Source organism: Molossus molossus, unplaced genomic scaffold, assembly GCF_014108415.1.
Source record: "Molossus molossus isolate mMolMol1 unplaced genomic scaffold, mMolMol1.p scaffold_m16_p_8, whole genome shotgun sequence".
Taxonomy (NCBI): Eukaryota; Metazoa; Chordata; class Mammalia; order Chiroptera; family Molossidae; genus Molossus; species Molossus molossus.
The window spans coordinates 102,341,063-102,365,376 of record NW_023425402.1 but is presented as its reverse complement, the minus strand read 5'-3'; the positions used below and the strand labels follow the sequence as shown (position 1 = coordinate 102,365,376).

At 39.2% G+C, this 24,314-nt stretch overlaps 1 protein-coding gene across 1 annotated transcript in view; it reads left to right on the top strand.

Moving 5' to 3' along the window:
• The first annotated feature begins 667 nt into the window (after positions 1 to 667).
• IPCEF1 (interaction protein for cytohesin exchange factors 1) overlaps positions 668 to 24,314 on the top strand; it is a 162,893-nt gene continuing 139,246 nt past the window's right edge. Inside the window, exon 1 of the mRNA XM_036247901.1 lies at positions 668 to 1,200. The gene's annotated coding sequence lies outside the window, so the exon portion shown is untranslated. The remainder of the gene's footprint in view (positions 1,201 to 24,314) is intronic.

Genomic DNA, 24,314 nt, shown 5'->3' with positions numbered 1-24,314 from the left:
AATCTGCTCTGCAGCTATAGGTAATCTAGGTGTCCGGGGTAATCTGCTCTGCAGCTATGGATAATCTAGGTGTTAGGAGTAATCTGCTCTGCAGCTGTGGATAATCTAGGTGTCAGGGGTAATCTGCTCTGCAGCTGTAGGTAATCTAGGTGTCAGGGGTAATCTGCTCTGCAGCTATAGGTAATCTAGGTGTCAGGGGTAATCTGCTCTGCAGCTATAGGTAATCTAGGTGTCAGGGGTAATCTGCTCTGCAGCTATAGGTAATCTAGGTGTCAGGGGTAATCTGCTCTGCAGCTGTAGGTGACTACGATGCAGTGACCATATTTTGGAAAACAGCTTTTGTCAGGAGCCCATTTCCAATGACATGTTGCCTTTTCTGTGCAAGTAGAGTGTAAGTATAGTGAGACTGCATTCTTTTCCTGAGAAGGGTTGAAGAAACCGGATGTTGGTGTTGCCGAAAGGATGGCGGGAGGGCGGGGAATCATCGGTGACGAGCTTACCCACCTCCAACCTGCAGCCTGCCATTTCCTTTCCCCACGTGCAACGTGAGAGAAACGTTTTGAAATTAGAAAATCTATTGTGTGTGCTGTGAAAGAATGGCAGGCCGAGACTTGTTTTTTATCCTAAAATACTTTTTGGAAATCTACCTGTGCCCTCTGTTTGGTACGGTATCATGAACTATGAGGAGGCGAGAAAGGGAATTTGAATGAAGATTGAGCCTAAAAGAGATTCATGATAAAAAGGTGCCATCTCAACAAAATACACCAACAGCAGCTCTGCAAATGATCTCACCCTCTGTGCCCGTGAATAAACATCTCTGCCTGCAAAACAGGAAAAGCAGAGCCATGTAATCCTCCATACATACGTCCTGGAAATGAGTACACTGTACCGTGTTTAGTAATCAATGCAGTCAAACAGATGCCTGCTTTGCATAGATTATGTCCTGGATTTTGGAATCAATGTCAAATTAAATAATAAGAATGGAGAGCAGTAAAATGGGGGAAGTAGAGATGACACTTCCCCTTCTTTCGAAAGAGCTTCACTCTCTGGTCAGCTTCTAATGGTAGGGCTGCGTACACTGAGCCTCCAGAGGTGTGGCTACTTAGAGTGGAACCCTCAAACTTTGCTTCAGAGTACTATGAGTTTTCTGAACTCAGGGAGAAAGAGCCAGCTCTCGGATTTACTGTCTTTTTATTGCATGTAAGTAAAATCACTCCTTGGCTGATATATGAGAAGTCATTGCTTGGCATTTCAACATGATATGGCAATGGATACTCTCGCACTCTGTAGAGCAGTGAGTTCTACGATGTGGGTCTTGGAATATGATATTTATGCCACTCTTTATAAACTTGCTGTGAGGTCCAGTACTCCAGGCATGCTTTAAATCTCGTAGAGACTTGAAGAAGAGACTTGTGTGCTCACTCTGCTTTTTTCTGTTTCTTAAATGGATGTTGTGTGGATGGCTGCTTGGACGGCAGACCATGGGTTTGATTTAGAAAAGAACAATCCAGCATTTGTTTGGGTCCTGAGGAGTTCATCTGGGGTAACACTCTGGCCACTCTCCTTTGAGAAAGTGTCTTCTTTGTGGAGAATCCCCCTTTGTATGTAGGCAGCTGGAGGGGATTTTCCTTTTAGATAAAATTCATAGACTTGAAAAAATATCTCTGTATGAAAATGAAAACTTAGGTGACATTGGTTCAAAGGATATTCCCCCCCGCCCCGGGCACCTGGAATATTTGTTTGTTTATTTGTTTTGCTTGTGTACATGTGAAAAATATTTTAACTCTGGGAGTCAGAGTTACCACCCATGAAGGCATGAATTCATGACCACAGTACTAGACTTTATGAGTTGACAGGTGCCTGTGTGTTCCTAATACTGTCCTAGGCATTGTACAGCCATTATGTTGGAAGTGGTGGTGATAGAAGTGGTGGTAGAGATGATGGAGCTGGTGGTGGAGGTGGTTGGGGTGGAGATGATGAAGCTGGTGGTGGAGGTGATAGTGCTGGAGGTGGTGGAGATGGTGGCAGAGGCGGTGGTAGAGATGGTGTTGGAAGTGCTGATGATAGAAGTGGTGGTGGTGGTGGAAGAAGTGGTGTGAAGTGGAGGTGATGATGGGGAGGGCAGTGTCATATAGTCAAGAGATAACATAGCTTTGGGGTTAGACACATTCATTCCAAACCTGTATTTAACACTTACTAGCTCTATGACCTCTAAACCTGTAAAGTGGTGTACTCTGATTCCTCCACAGCTATTTATTTTACATAGAAAGCACGCAGGTCCCTTCCTGCTCACATCATGCAAGTGAGAAGGAAAAGGACTCCAGTTTGTGCATTTTTTGGTGGACTCATTCTTTAATGTACTTTTCCTTTTCCTTTTTTTCTTCTTTCTTTATATATCAGTGTCTTTTCTGCAGCGGGTTCATGTATGAACTATTGCAGGCAAGCTGCATGAAGCAAATGTGCCTCATCTGAGTATGGAAACAGGAAGCTCTTTCCTGTGGTAGCTTTCTGTGGCAATGAGCGATAAGACATTACTTCACGAGCATTGCCTGAGACTTTCCTTTTGACTCGTGCATCCTTCTTGAACAGCTCACTTCTGCTTTCCATCCAGCGTGGAGGTTAGGCAGTGTGAGCTGGCGACCGACCTAAGCACAGGCTGACAATTTTTATGCAGGTTAACATAGCAAGTGATGTGTGAGAGAAAATCCTAAAAAAGAAGTTTCTTGGTGTTGAAAAACAAATCCTTCAAGTTGGAGAATTACTGTAGTCTCAGCACTCAGAATAGTGCCTGCCACAGAATATGCTCTCAGTTGATATTTGGTGAATGAATGAATGATTTGGATTGTTCATAAAATAAATGTGGTAGTGTAGCCTTTGCTTCATCTCTGGGGCCCAGGCACTTCAGGAAATGCAGGTTGGAGAAGGTCAGAGTGAAGCAGGAGAAGAGAAGAATCTAAAAGTGGGAAGAGATGAAAAAAGATGATGAGAATATAGTGGTGAAAGTGGAGGTGGAGGTTGTGGTAGAAGTGGTGATGCTGGAGGTGGTGTTGTAGAGTTGGAACTGGTGGTGGAGGTGATAGTGAAGGTGGTGGTGGTGGCAGAGGTGACTATGTTGGAAGTGGTGGTGATAGAAGTGGTGGTAGAGATGATGGAGCTGGTGGTGGAGGTGGTTGGGGTGGAGATGATGGAGCTGGTGGTGGAGGTGATAGTGCTGGAGGTGGTGGAGATGGTAGCAGAGGCGGTGGTGGTGTTGGAAGTGCTGATGATAGAAGTGGTGGTGGTGGTGGAAGAAGTGCTGTGAAGTGGAGGTGATGATGGGGAGGGCAGTGTCATAGAGTCAAGAGATAACATAGTTTTGGGGTTAGACACATTCATTCAAAATCTGCATTTAACACTTACTAGCTCTATGACCTCTAAACAAGTAAATTGGTGATTATACGAAATTGACCGTTCTGTGTTGTTGAGTGGGGATTAGAAATACGAGGAATGTGGTTGCACAGTGTCTGCCACCTCATGGATCTCAGTCAGTGGCAGTTCTCAAGGTACTTTCTTCAGTTTTCGAATCACCCCAGCGATACTTAAAAATTTAACCACTAATTTATATCGTCTTCTTTGTGCTTTTTGGTATTTTCTAAATTTCCTAAAATGAGCATGATTTTTAAAAAAGAATCATTTATTAAAAATAGATGGTATAAGCCTAATTATTAGTATGGTGAAGCCCAAGGTGGTATGTTTATAGAAAGGAATACCGTCAATAAAATGGCGTTTATGGCCCTGGCCGGTTTGGCTCAGCGGTTAGAGCGTCCGCCTGCGGTCCGGAGAGACCCGGGTTCGGTTCCCGCTGAGGGCGCGTACTTCGGTTGCAGTTTGTCCCCGGCCCTGGTTGGTCGTGCGGGTGGCAGCCACTCGATGTGTCCCTTTCACATCGATGTTTCTCTCTCTCTCTCTCTTCCTCTCTCTCCCTCCCACTCTGTCTGTACAAAAAGTGGAAAAATGTCCTCGGGTGAGGATTAAAAAAAAAAAAAAAAAAATGGCGTTTATGTAACTACTATTAGACTTAATGCCAAGTAAAAGGGGCAGAAACACACATTTTCAACTATGTAAAAATATTATAAAAAGCAAGATTGAGGCAAATCTGTTTAAATGTGAATATATGATCAGTGGGTTTATAGCTGATAGTTATATTAGTCTTTGAGCTTTTGTATATTTCACCCCATTTTTTTTTTATTAATGGAGCATATATGACAAACTAAATAACCTTAAAACAAGTGTTGAATTAAACTAAGAAAGTAAAAATTTAACCATCTTTCAATTTTCCACCAAAAACATAACAACTGTAGCTTTTTCGTGATAGTGCGCTCAGGTTTGTGGTTTGTTGAAATCTAAGAGATGATGCTTATGATTTATGTTATTTAATCTTTGTGGGGGATCCCCTTTGAAATTAAGACTGGTGCAAGACCACATGACAGCTCTAAGTAAGGAGACGCTGCGAACAAGGTCCCATCTGGGCCTGACTGGTCTAATTAGTTCCTAGAATCACACTACAATAGTTAAGTTCTCTAGATGATTTATAACTGTCTCTAAACCTGTATTGGGTGACTTTCTAGCTAGTTCAATAGTCAATTCAATAGTTAAGAGTTCTAAATTAAATTTAGATTTGCCAACATAAGACTAACTAACTTTTTAGGGAATGTTGACTTATTTTATCATCTTGGTGTACATGGAGTATAATGGGGAGAGATCAGAAAACCATTTTTCTAGAGTTGAGAAATAATTCTTGTTGTTAGGACCTTGGGCACCCACCTCCTAGTGCAGCCTGTCCCTTATCATACACTTAACCAAAGTCAAATGTTTAGGTATTGAAATGAATCTCCTATCTTTGTCGCAGATATGATCAAGTGAGAGATTATTAGCAGATAAAGAGGCAAAACGATGTGAGCAAAAGACAGGATTTCTAATCCAACACTGAGGTTAAAATAGAAGTAGTCAAAAGTGGAAAGTTAGCCAATTCAAATTCACCCAAATCACTGGACTGTGGATGAACTCTTTCAAAAAAGCCTGAATAATTAAAATCACACACACACACACACACACACACACACACACACACACCCAGATCTTCAGTGAAAATTAGTTAAGATTAGAAATGAAAGAATTAATTAAACAGAGCAAACCTTATGCCCAATGGTAAAAGAACAAATAACCCAGCATGGAGTATGAATTAAATTAGAAAGAACAGCACACTAGACTTTTGAGTTAATAGCCCATAGCATTTTCTGAATATTTCATGTGTGGAGCATTGCATAAAATCAATGATATTACTGCATACTATGTTCCTGGTACTGTAATCAGCACTCAAAACAATCACGTCTTAAAACAATCCTGGGAAACAGCACTGTTATTATTTCCTCGAAGCTGAAGCGAAGGGAGGTCAAGTAGCCTGTCTGAAACCAGAGCAGGCAGAGGCACAGGTGGGAGTCAACCCTGGATCTTTGTGTGTCGGCGAGCCTGTGGCCTTACCTACCATCCAGCGTGACACTACTTTGTTTTTATTCATGTTAAAGATTTTCTTATAGAAAACAGTGATTTGAGGCCAAGGATTGGGACACAAAGAGTGCGCATGAGCGAATTTGCTTTCTACTTGGAAACCTTGAGTGAAATTTCTTTCTATCTCCTCCTTGAGGAGATAGTAGGAAGGGACTCTTCCTTATTTGCGGGGAACTACCTGTGTCCCGACTTGACTGCACGTATGTGGTTGTCAGTGTCGGCAACTTCTTAGGCGGCTCAGTGGTGTGATGCAGGGAGTGCTTCTCAACCAGCAGGAACTAGGGGGCTGGAGGCGCAGGGGTGTTCATGTCTAACAGAGCCATCCCTGGACTGTGATCGGCTTGGTCAAGATTCATACTAGTTCTGTCACCACAGGGATCCCTCCTGGTGCCCTTTGATAACAACGCCCTATTAAATTCGAAAGCATCCAGTTTCTATGCTGAGTGTCAATGCACCCACACTGATGATCTTGATAACAGGCTGTGGTTATTAGTGAGAGCAGCAGAGATGCAGGTGGGGAGATCTGAACATTCTGCCTGGAGATATAACAGATAAAGTGTGTGCCACCCAGCAAGGCACTAACTTCTCCACACTGAGTTTTCTCATCTGTAAGAACTGGGATTAAAAGCGCCTAACCAGTGTGGGTTGTTGTGCAGACCAACTGAGATTACGTGGAAATGCTGTGAAGAAGGTAAAAATGATGCAAACCGACGGACCTTCGGCTTTTGCCCATGTTCCAGTTTCCTACCAGGTAGGCACTCAGTTGGCAAATAAGAGTTTTACTGGCAGAAGAGGATTAGGTTAAAGGTAGTAGGGGGTGTTATGGGTTGACTTGTCTCCCTCTGCCCCAGATGCTGAAGACCTAACCCCCAGGGCTTCAGAATGTGACCTGATTTAAAAATCGAGTACTTGTGGATGTAGTTACTTAAAGGAAGATGAGGTCACAATGGAGGGTGCAATCCAAAGACTGATGTCCTTATGAGGAGGAAGCCTGGTACAGGCAGAAACCCAGCGGGAGAATGCCAAGTTGTGATGGAGACAGAGATTGGAGTTAGGCAGCTGTAGGCCAATCAAGGCCAAGGAGCTGCCTGTGATCACCAGAAGCCTAGGAAAAGCAAGGAAGGATTCTCCCTTAAATTTCAGAGGGAGCACCCCCATCCCCTGACCAGCACCTTGATTTTGGACCCCTAATCTCCAGAGCTCTGAGAGAATAATTTCTGCGGTCTTAAGCCACTAAGTTGGTGGTATTTTGTTGCTACAGTCATAGGAAACTAATACAGGGGCTAAAAAAATAAAAGTCATTTTCAAATGCTCGTGATAGACTCATCTATATTGCTGGCAAGCACTTCTAGGGACCAAATCCAACATGACTCATTGCTCTGACTTGGACCTGTGGCATTGGGCCTGCAACAGTAGAGTCACTTCATCATTGAATGAGGATGAATAATGACATTAAACAATGAAATATATTTACAAAATGAAAATCAGGCTGCTGTGAAATCTATCAAAGGGCACCCTTTCATAAAATGAACATAGCTAGGGAGGCCAGAGTATTATACCGATGCGGTCATTGCTAGATATGGAACATTTCGTGTCTATTTGAGGCGATATTTACTTCTTTAAATTGTACATTGAAAGAAAAGTTTAAATATTCTGAATTGGAAAATGATGCCGTGTGATGGCATTTTGGTTCACATACAAAACTTAATACTCCAATTGAAGCATATAGCAAATGGAAACCTCCCAGTTAATGGAAACATGGGTCATTTTAGTGGTTTCATTTATAAGTGTTGATTCCTTTGATGCATAAAGTCAGTCTGGTACCTGCATAGCTATTTTAACGACGGCATAAACAGCCACAATTTCAAGCATTTTCTCAGGTTTCTCTGCAACACAAGAATCTCTTAAATTCCCCTTTCAGTAGAGTTTAAATTACCCTAATTCCTATTACCATAATTATCCCTAGCAGAACAACATTCTTCTAGCAAAAAACCATCATTGTAGCAAAGGCATTTCATTTAATCAGATCAAAACTAAAAACATTGTTTTGCTCTCCCTTTTAACTTTAATTTCCTTTTGACTTGTTATTAAGTTTATGCAATCTCTTTCAAAATCACAATAGAAATCTGTGACTGGATAGATTCTTTCAGATTTTAACAGGGTAGAATTTCTTTTTTCCTGGCTGTCATGAAGGAAAATGGTTTCTTAGGGGCTTTGTGCACTGCCCTTTTGTGTCAGAGGCGATAGAACATGTAACCCTTTACAGGCAAATTTACGTATTGATATCGAACCTTGGTCTAAAATACAGACCTCTCAGAATGTTCATTCCGATAGAATATAATTTGGTGAGAGGTGTCACCACTCACCCTGAAGACACCTGGCTGCGCTTCCACTAAGTCGTGTTTTAAGAAAGATGCCTTTAATTCTTTTCAAAACTGAGCAAGTGGCTATGACCATGTAAGCCATAGTTTTTAGGCTTTTAGTTGATGATGATTCTGTTTGGATAGCTCAGAGTACAGCACAGTATGGGGGAAGTTTGCAATGGTTTTTTATGGTCCGATGACCACATGGAGTCCCATTACTTTCCTGAACATGTTTGAAGATTCTACTTTAGTAAATTTATGGTTGCAACAGGAACATTTTATTTATTCACCTCAAGTACAGGTCAGTTATAACAACCTTGTTCTTTTGACCTGGTAAAGCCTGAAGCAAACTGGCTCAGGGCCTTATTTTATGGTTCCGTCCCCACCCCTCTTACCATCCTAACAAAACAAGCAAAGAACTGTTCTCAGTTGGGAGAGTAAATATTAATCATATGATATGACGAATGGCCACTTTTGAATATTTAACATTCAACAAATGCCTATTAAATACCAAATATTTTCCAGGTGCTTCATTGCAGGAGACAGGCAAGATCATCCTTTAAGTTCCTTATAATGTGAATTCATAGCACCTTTCCTTGGTTAGATTTGGTGACGGTCGTTCTCTCGAAGGGAAGGATCTGAACTAGAAATCCTGGTCAAACAGGGCCCAGGTTGTCCAGCTAGAGCTGGATCTCACCCTAGAACACAAGCTACTAAGATTTCCTGCACTTAAATGTTCAACTTGATTAATCAACTAGAGCCGCTTTTGCGTAGGTAATGGGGACTTAAGAGGGAATTGTGGAGCAAGGTTTGAGTGAGGCACTTTGAGTCCCATTTAGTTTTATTTTGTGAACACTCACGAGCATTCCAAAGTCATGTACAAATCAGTTGCCTCAACAGGACCGCCAGCTGTTCGAACCCCGACGCCAGCACCAGAAGGCAGGACCCGAGCATCATCAAAGCAGGGTAAGTGGGCAGAAAGGCTCAGTGAATCCCTCAAAGTGACTTTGCTTTCGCGTTTTGGAGCCCTAGGCATGAGGTACCGTCATTTCCCCCTTGCCCTGCATACTCACTCCTGTGTGCTTTGCATCAGGAGCAAATTAGCAAAGGATTCCCTTCTCAGTCCTGGACTTTCTGGGCAAGCCTCTGCATGAAGGCAGAAAACAGGGTGCAAGAGGGCTCCTTAGTTCTGACTGCAGTTCTCAAGCAGGCTACATAAAGTTCCACATGTTAGCATTTCAGTGTCTGTATCTTAGTTATGGACAAGTAGGAAGCTGTTTTCTCGGGAGTCTTTTTCCAGACTTCTTGTTTTATTCTTCGAGAAAGAGACGTCCTTCTAAATCCGGTTCCTGTGGAACCTCTGAGCTATGACTGCTTTACAATCTACCAAGTGCGTTTGCGCGCGTGTTCTGACATTGATGCAAAGATCGTATGCTGTCTGTGGGGCGGGCAGTAATGCACTCGCTGCGGAAACTGAGCTTAAGTGGCGTGTTCAAGGCCATACTAGTGAATGGCTGAGCTGAGGGCTGACTCTAGTTTGTTGTCTCTTACAGAAGTTTTTTTTCCTCTTTTGGCATATTCTATGTTCTGACCTTTATTAATAAATTATCTCCACTGATTTATAATCTAGGTAAAGTTTCTGAGATCTGTCATCTAAGCAGAGTTTGAATTCATGTCTAGTCATCCACTCCTCATTGCCTCCCAGTCTGGTTTATCCCATCAGGCATGTGTTCTTAGCCTTACACCTGAGTGTGTTGGGAGGGCTCTACTCCCCTGTCTTGGATGCCTGATGCCAGATTTTACTCCGTAAAATCAGACACCAAACCTATTTCAGTGAGGAGAGGCTTTATTCTCCATTTACTCTAACCCTACCACTGTATAGATAGGAAACTGAGGTCTGAAGAGATTTTGTGATTGCCCAAATGTGTACAGTTTGTTAGAGCTAATGCTCAGTTCACTGCCTAGATTTTCTGACTCCTAGACTCCTACCATGGTAAAATCTGGGTTAAAACAAATACATTCCTGGGAGGAAAACGTCTTTCAGTTGTTATGACCTATTAGCACCAGTGCTTGAATTAATCAGTCAAATCTTTCCAGCAGAGAGCTAATTTGGATTTCCAAACCACCTGGTCGACCTGTCCCACAACTTCGATATGAAAAGTACCCAGTTTAGACCCTCTAAATGTTAACTGCTCAATGACAAAGACTGTAATGTACCTTTTTGAAGATTCTTTCAGCTTTTCTCATGTAAAATGTCCTTCTATATAATGAGATCTTGTTCTCTGTATATGAAAATGATAGTGATTTACTTTATTTTACCCTTCCTCTATCCTAATTAATAGTCTCCATGTCAAGGCTTTGCATGTGTATTGTGCTAGGGTTGAGGGGAAGTCTGTGACTGAGGAAAGACCTTAATGAATTGGGTCGTTTGAGGATTCAACCCATGACTTTGTTTCAGTAACACTCTGAAGACCATCCGGAAATGAAGCTGATCTAGTTTGGAGGGCTCTGAATAAGAGACAGGCCTGACGTTCTATAAGGCAAGAGTTAATGCTGGCTTTTCCATTAGATCAAATTTATTTCAAGTCTCCCTAACCACAATCCCCTCCTGGGTCCCCATCAGGCCTTCTTCAAGATCAGCTGAATATTGAGATATTGTAAGGCTTTTTGGGGATTTCCTGGTCACACATACCTTCACTGACAACTTTTTCTGACTCTGCAATACACCAGTTTGACAACAGAGTCCCTAACCCAGTCTCCCTTTCTCTCTTGAGCCTTCTTCATTAAGCAACACCTTCTCTGGGGCTCAGAGGGTATTTTTGCTGGCTTTCTGCCCAGTGGTTTCTCCAGTGATTAAAAGTCTGCACAAGACGGGGGTGAGGAGGACGCTCCGAACTGGCATAGAAAACATGCAAGTTCAAGCGGAATCTCCACAAAAAGCTCACGTTTCCAGTTCCATGTATCAAAGGAAAGAATCTCCAGAGTCTTTCAAGATTTTTAATAAAAAAGTAGTTAAACATACATTCACACAAATGACACATTTTAGCTTCTTGATGTATTACATTTAGACTTTCAGATAAATATTAGTCATTCATGGGCTTTGCCCAGAAGGTGAATTTGCCTCATAAAAAGTGATCACTAGGTCAAGTGTCTCACAGGGTATGGGGTATGAAAATGTCATGGTCCTTGATTTTTCAATTGCATTTGACCTACATATGAATTAATGAAATTGTAACAGGATTTTCTTGTTGGGAACTGCATCTTTTTTTTTTAATTAATTAATTTTTGTTACAGATGTTTTTCCTTTTCACCCCACTGATTCCCCCCTCCACCTCCCTCCCCACCTTGTCGCCCGCTTTGTTGTCCATGTCCGTTGTTCATGTATACCTGCATATAAGTTCTGTGGTTTATCTCTCCCCCCACACCCCCTCTTCTGGGGGTTGTCAGTCTGTACCCCACTTCAACGTCTCTGGGACTACCCCATTCCTCAAACTATTTTATGTTCATTATATTCCACAAATAAGTGAGATCATATGATACTTGTCTTTCTCTGTTTGGCTTGTTTCACTTAGAATAATACTTTCCAGGTCCCTCCATGTCATCTCAAAGGATAAGAGATCTTTCTTTCTTACACCTGCATAGTACTCCATTGTGTATACGTACCACTGCTTTTTTATCCATTCGTCTGCTGATGGACATTTGGGCTGTTTCCAGATCTTAGTTATTGTAAATAGTGCTGCTATGAACATGGGGGTACATGTATTCTTTCTGATTGGTGTTTCAGGCTTCTTAGTGTATATTCCTAGGAGTGGGATCACTGGGTCAAATGGCAGTTCAATTTTTAATTTTTTGAGGTAACACCATATTGTTTTCCATAGAGGCTACACCAGTGTGCATTCCCACCAGCAGTGTACTAGAGTCCCCTTTTCTTCACATCCTCGCCAACACTTGTTGTTTGATGATTTGTTGATGGCGGCCATTCTGACAGGTGTAGGTATTACCTCATTGTTGTTTTAATTTGCATCTCTCTGATGATTAGTGATGTTGCGCATTTCTTCATATCTCTCTTAGACATTTGTATGTCCTGTTTGGAGAGGTGTCTATTTAGTTCCTCTGCTCATTTTTTAATTGGGTTCTTTGTCTTCCTTTTGTTGAGTTGTATGAGCACTCTATATATATTGGAAATTAACCCCTTATCTGATATATCATTGGCAATTATGCTCTCCCATACAGTGGGTTGCCTTTCCATTTTGGTGGTTGTTTCTTTTGCTGTGCAGAAGCTTTTGGGTTTGATGTAGTCCCATGTGTTCATTTTCTCCTTTGTTTCTGTTGCCTTAGGTGATGTATCAGTGAAAATTCTGCTGTGTATGATATCTGAAATTTTGTTGCCTACAGTTTCTTCTAGGATTTTTATGGATTCATAAGTCACATTTAAGTCTTTTATCCATTTTGAGTTTATTCTTGTGTATGGTTTAAGTTGATGGTCTAGTTTCATTATTTTGCATGTAGCTGTGCAATTTTCCCAACACCATTTATTAAAGAGGCTGTCTTTACTCCACTGTATGCTCTTGCCGCCTTTGTCAAATATTAATTGAGCATATTGTCTTGGGTCTATTTCTGGGTTCTCTATTCTGTTCCATTGATCTATCTGTCTGTTTTTGTGCCAGTACCAGGCCGTTTTGATTACAGTGGCTTTGCTGTATAACCTGCAATCTGGTAATGTGATCCCTCCAACTTTGTTTTTCTTTTCCAAGATTGCTGGGGCTATTCTGGGTCTTTTTGGTTCCAGATGAACTTTTGAAATATTTGCTCTAGTTCTGTGAAGTATGTTGTTGGTATTCTGATGGGGATTGCATTGAGTCTATAGATTGCTTTGGGTAGTATGGACATTTTAATGATGTTAATTCTTTTAATCCATGAACAAGGTATGTGCTTCCACTTGTTATGTCTTCCTCTATTTCTTTTTTCAATGACCTGTAGTTTTCTGTGAATAGGTCCTTTACTTCTTTGGTTAAGTTTATTCCTAGGTATCTTAATTTTTTTGCCATGATCGTAAATGGGGTTGTTTTTATAGTTTCTCTTTCTGTGAGTTCATCCTTGGTGTATAAGAATGCCGTCGATATCTTGACATTAATTTTGTATCCTGCTGCTTTGCCAAATTCATTTATTAAGTCTAGTAAATTTTTGATGGAGACTTTGGGGTTTTCTATGTATAGTATTATGTCATCTGTGAATAATGACAGTTTCACTTCCTCCTTTCCAATTTGGATCCCTTTTATTTTTTCTTCCTGTCTGATTGCTGTGGCTAAGACTTCCAGTACTATGTTGAATAAGAGTGGCGGAAGTGGGCATCCTTGTCTTGTTCCTGTTCTTTAGGGAGATGCTTTTAGTTTTTGCCCATTGAATATGATGTTGGCTATAGGTCTTTGATATATGGCCTTTATTATGTTGAGATATATCCCTCTATTTCCAGATTGCTGAGTGTTTTTTTTAGAAGTGGGTGCTGGATTTTGTCGAATGGTTTTTCAGCATCTATTGATATGATTATATGATTTTTATCTTTCATTTTGTTTATGTGGTGTATCACATTTATTGACTTGCAAATATTGAAGATTTTAATTTTTGCCCATTGAGTATGATGTTGGCTGTAGGTCTTTCATATATGGCCTTTATTATGTTGAGGTATATTCCTCTATTCCCAGATTGCTGAGCGTTTTTATCAAATATGGGTGCTGGTTTTTGTTGAATGCTTTTTCAGCATCTATTGATATGATCATGTGGTTTTTATTCTTCATTTTGTTTATGTGGTGTATCTCATTTATTGACTTGCGAATATTGTGCCAGCCTTGCATCCCTGGGATGACTCCCACTTGGTCGTGGTAAATAATTTTTTTGATGTATTGCTGGATTCGATTTGCTAGTATTTTGTTCAGGATTTTGGCATCTATTTTCATCAGGGATATTGGCCTGTAGTTTTCTTTCTTTGTAATGTCTTTTTCTGGTTTTAGAATTAGAATTATGCTGGCCTCATAAAATGTGTTTGGAAATCTTCCTTCTTCTTGAATTTTTTGAAATAGTTTGAGAAGAATGGGTATTAGTTCTTCTTTGAATGTTCGGTAAAATTCCTCCATGAAGCCGTCCGGGCCTGGGCTTTTGTTTGCTGGGACCATCTTGATTACATCTTCAATTTCTTCTGTTGTTATTTGTCTGTTCAAGTTTTTCATCTCTTCTCGATTCAGTTTTGGGAGACTATGTGTTTCTAGAAATTGATTCATTTTGCTTAGATTGTCATATTTGTTGCCATATAATTGTTCATAATATTTATTAACAATCCTTTGTATTTCTGTGGTGTCAGTTATTATTTCTCCTCTTTCATTTCTGACGTTGTGTATTTGGGTTCTCTCTCTTTGTTTCTTGGTGAGTCTAGCTAAGGGTCCATCAATCTTGTTTATCTTTTCAAAGAACCAGTTCTTTGTTTCATTGATCCTTTGAATTGTTTTTTTGACCTCCATGTCATTTTTTTCTGCTCTGATCTTTACTATTTCCTTCCTTCTACTTGCTCTGGGGTTTTCTTTTTGTTTGCTTTCTAGTTCTTTAAGTTGTAAGGTTAGATAGTCTATTAGAATTTTTTCTTGTTTCTTGAGGTAGGTCTGTAGTGCTTTGAACTTCCCTCTTAGAACTGCTTTTGCTGCATGCCATAGATTTTGTGTTGTTGTGTGTTCCTTTTCATTGGTTTCCAGGAAGTTTTTAATTTGTTCCTTGATCTCCATGGGAACCCATTCATTGTTCAATAAGATGCTATTTAGCCTCCATGTTTTCTTTTCTTTTTTTTTTTTTTTTTAATCCTCACCCGAGGATATTTTTTCCATTTTTTTGTACAGATAGAGTGGGAGGGAGAGAGAGAGAGAAACATCGACATGAAGGGACACATCGAGTGGCTGCCACCCGCACAACCAACCAAGGCCGAGGACAAACTGCAACCAAAGTACGTGCCCTTAGCGGGAACCGAACCCGGGTCTCTCCGGACCGCAGGCCGATGCTCTAACCGCTGAGCCAAACTGGCCAGGGCTAGCCTCCATGTTTTCAAATGTCTTTGCATGTTCTTGTTGCAATTGATTTATATTTTCATGCCATTGTGATCTGAGAAAATGCTTGATATTATTCAATCTTCTTGATCTTGTAGAGACTTAGTTTGTGCCCTAACATGTGGTCTATCTTTGAGAATGTCCCATGTGCACTTGAGAAGAATGTGAATTCTGCAGTTTTGGGGTGTAATTCTCTGTAGATATCTATGAAATCCATTTGATTTAGTGCTTTATTTAGAGTCTGTGTTTCCTTGTTAATTTTTTGCCTAGAAGATCTATCCAGTGATGTCAGCAGGGTGTTGAAGTCCCCTACCATGATTGTAGTGCTGTTGATTTCTCCTTTGAAGTCCTCCAGAAGATTTTAAATATATTTTGGTGTTCCTATATTGGGTACATATATGTTTACTAAGGTTTTATCTTCCTGTTGTATAGATCCATTCAATATTATGTAGTGGCCTTCTTTGTCTCTAGTTATGGCCTTCATTTTGAAATCTACTTTATCAGATATGAGTATTGCTACCCCAGCGTTTTCTTCCTTTCCGTTTGCTTGAAAGATTTTTTTCCATCCCTTCACTTTCAACCTAAGTGAGTCTTTTGTTGTGAGGTGGGTCTCTTGTAAACAATGTATGTGTGAGTCATGCTTTCTTATCCGGTCAGCTACTCTATGTCTTTTTATTAGAGCATTCAAACCATTCACATTTAAGGTGATAATTGATATGTACTTATTTATTGCCATTTTTGTTCAATGTGGTTATATTTTTCTTTCTATTACTTCTACTAATTACAGTTCTTTTAGCATATCTTGCAGTGCTGGTTTGGTGTTAATATCCCTTAGCTTTTTTTTTTTTTGTCTGGGAAACTCTTTATTTGACCTTCTATTTTGAATGATAGCCTTGCTGGATTGAGTAGTCTTGGATTCAGATCCTTGTTTTTCATGACCTTGATTTCTTCATGCCACTCCCTTCTGGCCTCTAGTGTTTCTGTTGAGAAGTCAGCTGAGAGCGTTATGGGTTTCCTTTGTAGGTAACTGCTGCTTACCTCTTGCTGCCTTTAGAATTCTCTCTTTGTCTTTAATTTTTGGCATTTTAATTACTATGTGTCTTGATGTGGGCCTGTTTGAGTTTTTCTTACTTGGGGCTCTCTGTGCTTGTTGAACTTGAATGCCTTCTTCCTTCACCAAGTTAGGAAAGTTTTCTGTCACTGTTTCTTCAAATATATTCTTTAACCCTTGCCCATTTTCTTCCTCTTCGGGGACTTCTATGATGCAAATGTTATTACGTTTCCAGTTGTCTCACAGTTCTCTTAAGCTATCTTCCTGTTTTTTAATTGTTTTTTTTTTTTTTTCTTTTGGTTTTCTGATTGGTTGATTTTTTTCTACCCTGTCTTCTAATTCACTGATCCAGTCCTCAGCTTCCTCTACTCTGCTGGTTAGTCCTTCCAATGTGTTCTTAATTTCTGCTATGTCATTCTTCATTTCCACTTGGTTGGTTTTCAATGTTTCTATATCTTTACCCATGGTGTTGATGTCCTTACTCATGCTGTTGAGCTTTCTCAAGATCATGGCTCTGAACTCTACCTCTGATAATTTGCTTAACTGCATTTCATTTATCTCATCTTTGATAGAGTTCTCTTGTTCTTTCATTTGGGATTTGTTTCTTTGTTTCACCATTTTGGCTATCTCAGTGGGTTTTGGAGCCTGCCAAATTTTCCCTGTGGGTGTTGGTGTTCTGCTGTTTGTGGCTCTCTCTACTGGGTTTGGATGAGCCTGGGTGGGCTCACGTTAAACACCACTGTCCAGTCTTACTTTCCTGGGTAGATTTGCAAGCCCAGGAAAGGTTCATTTATCCTTTAGCTTTTTCCTGGTGGCTAGTAGTAGTCTCAGTTACTCAATGCCTTGGAATGTAGCCCTGGTGTTCTGCATAAGAGGATTTCCAGAGGGTGGATAGATGCTGGTTGTTAATGAGTCTCAATCTGCATTTCTTTGCCTCACCTGGGAAAGGCTGAATCTCCGAGGAGGGGAGGCAGCTGCTTTCCCCCACATCTTGGGGAAGGAGCACACTGGCCAGTGTCCTTTGTGGCTGCAACTCAGCAAAAACTTTGAGTGCCCTCCAAATCCCAGGTGTTCCCACAGAGTTCCAGCCCAGTGTGCCCTCCCTCTTCTGTAGCCCCCAGGTGAGTGGCTGTGGCTATTTTGGTGCTCTGTCCCGGCTCTCTGCACTGTGGAGCGTGCTTGGTCTTTATTCCCCAAGGGTTCTGCTCACAGCTTAGACTGCTGCTGTCCGTGGGCTCCCAGCCCACCACCGTCTTGTGCCTCCGCAGATCCTACCAGTTTCCCTGGTTATATGGTCCTGTTCTGCTGATTTACTGTTGCCTTTTTCCAGGGATTTGTCTTTATTTTAGTTGTAATTCCCATTTGGTCCTGGGAAATCATCTGTGTAGCTTCCATTCGCTCCGCCTCCATTTTCACATCCTCTACGCCTATTTTGTCGCACAGGTCTCCCTGGTGCCCCCACACCTGGCAGGTCCCACGGGTAACTGGATCGCACAGGCCTCTCTGGTGCTTCAGCACCCCACAGGTCCTGTAGGCAACTAGAGGAACTGCATCTTTTAAATATGGAAACAAAGGATTCCTTTATTAAGGTTCACCTTTATCTAGTAGACTATAGAAACTGCTGTGTCAATCTTCAGGATTAAATTAGGCTCTTTGTGACCCTGGACACCTTGAAGTAAGGTATAGTGATAAAAATCAAGAGATAATTAGAACTTAGGAAGACCCAGTCCCACGGCCGAACATACAGCACTGGAAGAGAGAATTCTTGGATTGGTTTTAAAGTTTATCCAATAAAACTTCCGAAGAGTGTTAGTGGAGAGAGAGGCTATAATTTTAAAAGTCCTGTTGGTATTCTTTTGTTCAAAGCAAGGTTGTTTCCTATCACATTTTGATTTGGTGTAGTGGCTTGAATCGAATCTCTTATCCCATACTTAAAAAAAAACAAACACCCACCTGGATTTTACATTTCTTGTTATTGGATATAGCTGTGTTCTATCACAGAGGATTATCCTTATGAGGGAGTAATTTGGTGGGTAATATTGGATTTCAGTCGTTCTAAACTCACACATACTCAGTCTTTTCACTTCCTTCTTGCCAAGGGACCAAGAGTGTGCTCCTTGTGACAGAGGTATGTTGTGCTGCATGCTTGCATGTGGAAGCTTCATTTTAGCTGGGAGCTAATGAGAAGTTTTTATAGCCTGAATTCCAAAGTGGGGTCAGGAAGTCCTCTGCAGTTTACTGAGAGGAAACAGATTCAAAACTGAGACATCCTGATTTGAGATCAGATTATAATTTTCCCTGATGTCAGGTGATCTATTCTTTTCCATCATTTGCTTTCTCAGTCATTCTTAACACAAGATTGGTTACAGAACTTTCTTCATAGAGGCTGGTGCAGATCCATTTCACAGTCAAATGAGTAGGTGCTCCATGAGAAAATAACCTATTTTCTGTTTTGCATGACTGACTAGGAAGTCATGGCAGAATAGTTAATGTGAATAGTTACTTAAAAATGTTACTCTTAGTTGATTTTTAAAATAGTAATTTTTAACCTTCTCCCTGTTTCCCAGAAAAATTAGAACTTAAACTCTGATTTTTGTGTGTGTACCTAGTCTGGTGTCTAGGATTATTTCCTTGTGTCATCTTATGAAACTTATTTTTAGTAACCTTAAAAACTAATTTGAAATATTATTTATTGCTATTCATAAGACACCAGTCAGTGTCTTAGGTTGAGAGGCACTTCAAAGCACATTAATTAATCATAGAGCATACATTGGAATTCAGTAATAGCTGATCATTATGTATTTGGTTGTGTTTCAATACAGTGACATTGAATGCTTCAATTGCTTAATTTTTCTAAAGTGAGACCAAGAATCTAGAATAATAAAGAAGAATGGGACCCTAAAACATCATCTGGTCCCAACTCTTAGATTTTAGACATGAGAACATTAAGGCTAAAGAGAATCTAAATCTTAAATGAAGTCACGGGGCTAACTCATGGCAGGTGATGAACGAAAAAGGGTTGTTCAAAAGTTAAGCAAACTTATTTCTGTAACATGCTAATGAAATGTAATATTGCAGTATTACAATGATAAAATGCATTATAAATCACAAATGTGGGAAAATGTTTAGAGTGGAGAAATTTAATAAGCAGCGTTTCCCAGTTCATTGGCCAAGTAACCCCTTTATGACAGAGCATTGAGCAAGCCTAGTGTTAATCAGCCATACTTTAGAAATATTGTTCTTTAGTTTACCCAGTCCTTCAAAATATTGTATTATTTATAAGTGAAACAAAGTCTTAGCAGCTGTAATTTTAAATTCTGCTGGCATAGTTGTTCTGGAGATACAATAAAAATGAGAACTTAGGATACTGATGGAAATCATATGTATATAGATGAGAGTAAAAGTCTTTGGGATTGTTTTTTGCCCTGTATCTTCAGAACATAACTTAGATTTGAATCCTAAAATAATGAAAAAGGAGGTGAGGGAGTGAGAGGCTTAACGTTCAATAGGTAAACCATCAAATGAAGGTAAAGAGATTAGAAATATTTTGTTGCAAGGAGAAAAAAGTTCTTAAGTTATATGGATACATCTGGAGGCACGAAGCATGAACCTGTTTTTGCTTCTTCTCACTCAGCAAGGCCTATCCAAATTGTGATGATGACAATTATGTCAGTTCCAAAGACTATGTTTCCATAGTTACTATTTTATGTAGAACAAAATATATTGATATGTATATATTTAAAAATCACATCCAAAGAAAATATTGTTGTTGTAATCAAGACTGTGCAGATTGAATAGAAATTATTTGAGATTTTATTATTCCTCCCCCAGGGGCATGTTAAAGCTGTGAGGACATAGATTTATGTTGGTCACCTCAGCTATATTCCTAGCTCTTAAAGTAGTGATTGGCACAAAGTAGATGCTCATTAAATATTTTTTGACTAAAATAATCTAGTTTACTTTATTAAGTAGTTATTTTTTATTGAAAAGGTTATGCAGACATTCATTTAAAATTTAAACATTGTATCAAGGAAGAAATTAAAAACTTCCTTGAAATCAATGAAAATGAACACACTACACAAAATCTATGGGATGCAGCGAAAGCAGTTATGAGAGGGAAGTTCATAGCACTACAGATCTACCTCAAGAAACAAGAAAAATTTCTAATAGACTATCTAACCTCACAACTTAAAGAACTAGAAAGCAAACAAAAAGAAAACCCCAGAGCAGGTAGAAGGAAGGAAATAGTAAAGATCAGAGCAGAAAAAAAATGACATGGAGACAAAAATTCAAAGGATCAATGAAACAAAGAACTGGTTCTTTGAAAAGATAAACAAGATTGATGGACCCTTAGCTAGACTCACCAAGAAACAGAGAGAGAACCCAAATACACAATGTCAGAAATGAAAGAGGAGAATTAATAACTGACACCACAGAAATATAAAGGATTGTTAACAAATATTATGAACAATTATACAGCAACAAATATGACAATCTAAGCAAAATGGACAAATTTCTAGAAACACATAGTCTCCCAAAACTGGACTGGGAAGAGATAGGAAAAATGAACAGACCAATAACAACAGAAGAAATTGAAGACGTAATCAAGACTCTCCCAGCAAACAAAAGCCCAGATCCAGATGGCTTCGTGGGGGAATTTTACAGAATATTCAAAGAAGAACTAATACCTATTCTCCTCAAACTATTTCAAAAAATTCAAGAAGAAGGAAGATTTCCAAACACATGTTATGAGGCCAGCATAATTCTAATTCCAAAACCAGTAAAAGACACTACAAAAAAAGAAAACTACAGGCCAAAATCCCTGAGGAACATAGATGCCAAAATCCTGAACAAAATACTAGCAAATCGAATCCAGCAATACATCAAAAAAATTATTCACTATGACCAACTGGGATTCATCCCAGGGCTGCAAGGTGGGTACAATATTCACAAGTCAATAAATGTGATACACCACATAAACAAAATGAAAGATAAAAATCATATGATCATATCAATAGATGCTGAAAAAGCCTTCAACAAAATCCAGCACCCACTTCTAATAAAAACGCTCAGCAATCTGGGATTAGAGGGATTATATCTTGAAGGCCATATATGAAAGATCTACAGCCAACATCACACTCAATGGGCAAAAACTAAAAGCATTTTCCTTAAGAACAAGAACAAGACAAGGATGGCTACTTTCACCACTCTTATTCAACTTAGTACTGGATGTCTTAGCCACAGCAATCAGACAGGAAGAAAAAATAAAAGGGATCCAAATTGGAAAGAAGGAAGTGAAACTGTCATTATTCACAGATGACATAATACTATATGTAGAAAACCCCAAAGTCTCCATCAAAAATTTACTAGACTTAATAAATGAATTTGGCAAAGTAGCAGGATACAAAATTAACGTCAAGATATCGACGGCATTCTTATACACCAAGGATGAACTCATAGAAAGAGAAACTATAAAAACACTCCCATTTACGATCATGGCAAAAAAATTAAGATACCTAGGAATAAACTTAGCCAACAAAATAAAGCATCTATTTGCAGAAAACTACAGGTTATTGAAAAAATAAATAGAGGAAGATGTAAAAAAGTGGAAGCACATATGTTGTTCATGGATTGGAAGAATTAACATCATTAAAATGTCCATACTACCCAAAGCAATCTATAGACTCAATGCAATCCCCATCAGAATACCAACAACATACTTCACAGAACTAGAACAAATACTTCAAAAGTTCATCTGGAACCAAAAAAGACCCCGAATAGCCACAGCAATCTTGGAAAAGAAGAACAAAGTTGGAGGGATCACATTACCAGATTGCAGGTTATACTACAATGCCACTGTAATCAAAACGGCCTGGTACTGGCACAAGAACAGACAGATAGATCAATGGAACAGAATAGAGAATCCAGAAATGGACCCAAGACAATATGCTCAATTAATATTTGACAAAGGGGGCAAGAGCATACAGTGGAGTAATGACAGCCTCTTTAACAAAGGAAAAAATGAACACATGGGACTACATCAAACCCAAAAGCTTCTGCACAGCAAAAGAAACAACCACCAAAATGGAAAGGCAACCCACTCTATGGGAGAGCATAACTGCCAAAGATATATCAGATAAGGGGTTAATTTCCAAAATATATAGAGTACTCATACAACTCAACAAAAGGAAGACAAAGAACCCAATTAAAAAATGAGCAGAGGAACTAAATAGACACCTCTCCAAACAGGACATCTAAATGTCTAAGAGACATGTGAAGAAATGCTCAACATCACTAATCATCAGAGAGATGCAAATTAAAACAACAATGAGGTATCACCTCTCACCTGTCAGAATGGCCACCATCAACAAATCATCAAACAACAAGTGTTGGCAAGGGTGTAAAGAAAAGGGGACTCTAGTACACTGCTGGTGGGAATGCACACTGGTGTAGCCACTATGGAAAACAATATGGTGTTACCTCAAAAAATTAAAAATTGAACTGCCATTTGACCCAGTGATCCCACTCCTAGGAATATACTCTAAGGAGCCTGAAACACCAATCAGAAAGAATACATGTACCCCCATGTTCATAGCAGCACTATTTACAATAGCTAAGATCTGGAAACAGCCCAAATGTCCATCAGCAGACGAATGGATAAAAAAGCAGTGGTACATATACACAATGGAGTACTATTCAGGTGTAAGAAAGAAAGATCTCTTATCCTTTGAGACGACATGGAGGGACCTGGAAAGTATTATTCTAAGTGAAACAAGCCAAACAGAGAAAGACAAGTATCATATGATCTCACTTATTTGTGGAATATAATGAACATAAAATAGTTTGAGGAATGAGGTAGTCCCAGAGACGTGGAAGTGGGGTACAGTCTGACAACCCCCAGAAGAGTGTGTGGTGGGGGGAGGGATAAACCACAGAACTTATATGCAGGTATACATGAACAATGGTCATGGACAACAAAGCTGGGGACATGGCAGGGAGGGAGTGGGAGGAGGGAATCAGTAGGGGATAAAAGGAGAAACATCCATAACAAAAATAAATGAATTAACTAAAAAAATAAATAAAATAAAGTTAAGTTTTTTTCTCTCATAAAAAAATAATAAAAAATAAAATAAAAATAAAATTTAAACATTGTAAAAGAGCACACAATGGAAAATTACATTTACTCTTCACTCAAGACATCCAGGTTCCCACCACAGAAGTAACCACTGTAACCACCAGTTTGTACAGTATTTTTCTGGAATGTTCTATGCATATTTAAGCATGTATACATATATGTGTATATATACATATACATAAACAAATATACAAACAATTATTATCAAAGAGGTAGAGACATACAATGTAGATTGTTCAACATCTTGATTTTTTCACACTTAAATATTATCTTAATGACATATATCTTAAGAATTGCCTTCTGAGAGGTGAAATATATCTCATTGACATTTTATTTTTCATCTCTTTAGGACTTTTCATATGTTCTAAATCATTTGAGTGTCTTTTCTATGAACTGCCCTAAGTTCTTTGTGGACTTTTCTATTGGTTTAATGGTCTTTTGTAACTGATTTGTATGAGGTCTTTATATGTTAAGGAAATGAGCTCATTGTCATATGTGTTGAAATATTTTTCCCAGTTGATCATTTTGCCTTTTGACTTTGTATGGTATTTTTTTCTGTGTGGAAAAAAACAACAACAACACTTTTTTTTTAAGTAGTCTCATTTACTAATCTTTTTGGTATTTGTGTTTGGGTATTGCTTCGAATAGTCTTTTCATCCCTGAAAGAAATAATTTTTCCTCTATTTACTTATAATAGGTTTATTTGTTTATTTTGTATATTAACATTTTTTATTCATCTGAAACTTATTTTAGTGAAAGATAGCTTTATTAGATTTTTTCCACATGGCTAGTCAGTTGAATAAGCCACATTGCTCCTACTAATTTGAAATGCTGTTTTATATTCTAAATTTCAATGTATTTAAGCAATCATTTAAAAAAATTAACTTTGTTAACATGGAAAATTTGCAACTTATAAAATTAGATAATGACTATCAGTGAGGAAAATGACTCCATAGGCAAGATTTTTACATTTTTGGCCTTGCCTTAGACTAGAAACTTTTATTTCTTTCAATCGAACAACTTCTCCTGTGTAAATGAGAAATAGCAAGGGTGTGTGCGTGGGTAGGGGGTATATGGGTACTCTCTGTACTTTCTGCTAAATTTTTCTGTGTACCTAAAATTTCTCTACAGAA